Consider the following 2207-nt stretch of genomic DNA (forward strand, 5'->3'; position numbering starts at 1 on the left):
CAATTTTCATTTAGTGTTTTTCATCAGCCAATTAATTATTTTACTTCCCAATTACGATATTGTGTAATACTAACATTTATGTTCTTCTTTTAAGCTATCACAATGTCAAATCTTACAAAGCTTGAATTTGTGGCTTTTGATATTACCAGCAAGAATTATCTATCTTGGATTCTAGATGCTAAAATCCATTTAGATGCTATAGGCCTTGGTGACATAATTAAAGAAGAATATGAAGCATCTAATAAGATAAGGCAAAAGCAATGATTTTCCTTCGCCACCGTCTTCATGAAGGATTAAAAATTGAGTATCTCACAATAAAAGATCCTGTCGATCTTTGAAAAAGTCTAAAGAAAATATATGACCACCAGAAAATAGTAATCCTGCCAAAAGCTCGTTATGATTGGATGCATCTGCGATTGCAAGATTTTAAAACTGTAAGTGAGTAGAACTCAGCATTATATAGAATTAGTTCCAAACTAAAATTGTGTGGAGAAAAGGTGACTGATGCTGATTTGTTAGAAAAAACATTCTCTACTTTTCACGCCTCAAATGTGCTCTTGCAACAGCAATATCGTGAAAAAGGCTGTAAAAAATACTCTGACCTGATTTTATGTCTCTTTTTGGTTGAGGAAAGTAATGAGCTATTGATGAAAAATCATGAATCTCGCTCAACTGGTTCTACTCCATTCCCTGAAGTGAATGCAACATCTTTTACAAATTCTGGTTGTGGTCGTGGTCATAATCGTGGAGATGAAAAAGGTCATCATAATTACCGTAACCATCGTGGTTGCACAAATTATTATTCTGATAATAAGAATACCCATCAGAAGTGGATGAATAGTGAAGAGATACAAGAAAAGGACAAATGTGGACAAAGTAAAAAGAAAATAGAAAATGTTTGTTATCGATGTGGCATGAAAGGTTATTGGTCACGTACCTGTCGTACACCAAAACATCTTGTTGAAATTTATCAAGCATCACTAAAAGATAAAGGAAAAAAAATCGAAACAAATTTTATTGAAGATGATAGTCAAGTTGATATAACACACTTGGATGTTGCTAATTTTTTTGCCCACTCTAAAGGACGAATTGATGATTTGATTGGTAATGAGAATCTCAATAATGAAATTTCTTAAATTATTTATTAATGTGTTTTAGTACAACTTTATTAGGAACTTGACATGTTTAGTATTATTCTATTAAGAAGTTAATATATGTATTAGGAAGATTTTTTTGTGTTTTAATTTAATGTTCTCTTATGTAAGTTTCTTACTATATATAATTTTTATTTTCTTGAAGAAAATATGGATATTCATCTGGTTAGACATAAGATCAATGATGAAGATATATGTCTAATAAATAGTGCTACAACGCACACTATATTTAAAGACAAGAAATATTTTTCACACTTGACAATGGAAGAAGCTAATCTCAATACAATATCTGGTAGCACAAGATTAATTGAAGGCTCCGAAAGAGCTAATGTTTCACTACCTGGAGGAACAAGGTTTATAATAAAAGATGCATTACTTTCTACTAAATCTCAAAGAAACTTACTAAGCTTTAAAGATATTCGTTTGAATGGATATTATATCGAGACAACGAATGAAAGAGGTACTGAATACCTTTATATTACATCTATTATATCGGGAAAAAGTGTGTATTGAAAAAATTACCCGCTTTGTCATCTGGAATGTACTACACAAAAATTAAAATGATTGAAACTTATGCTATAGTAAATCAGAAGTTTATTAATAATTTTAATGTTTGGCATGACCGGTTAGGCCATCCCGGATCAATAATGATGCAAAAAATTATCGAAAACTCATGTAGTCATCCATTGAAAAACTAGAAGATTTTTTAATCTACTGAATTCTCATGTGCTGCATGCTCTCAAGGTAAATTAATTATAAAGCCATTACCAACTAAAGTTAGGATTGAATCCCCTGCATTTTTGAAACGTATTCAGGGTGATATATGGGGACCCATACATCCACCATGTGGACCATTCAGATATTTTATGGTTTTAATTGATGCATCAACAAGATGGTCACATGTGTGCTTATTATCAACTTGCAATTTAGCATTGCAAGATTACTTGCACAAATAATTCATTTGCGAGTACATTTTTCTGATTATGCAATCAAGACAATTCGTCTTGACAATGCTGGTGAATTTACGTCTCAAGCTTTTAATGAATATTGCAT

This window comes from Theobroma umbraticum, unplaced genomic scaffold (assembly GCF_002168275.2).
Source record: "Theobroma umbraticum cultivar Fairchild unplaced genomic scaffold, ASM216827v3 scaffold_50.0, whole genome shotgun sequence".
NCBI classification, from domain to species: Eukaryota; Viridiplantae; Streptophyta; class Magnoliopsida; order Malvales; family Malvaceae; genus Theobroma; species Theobroma umbraticum.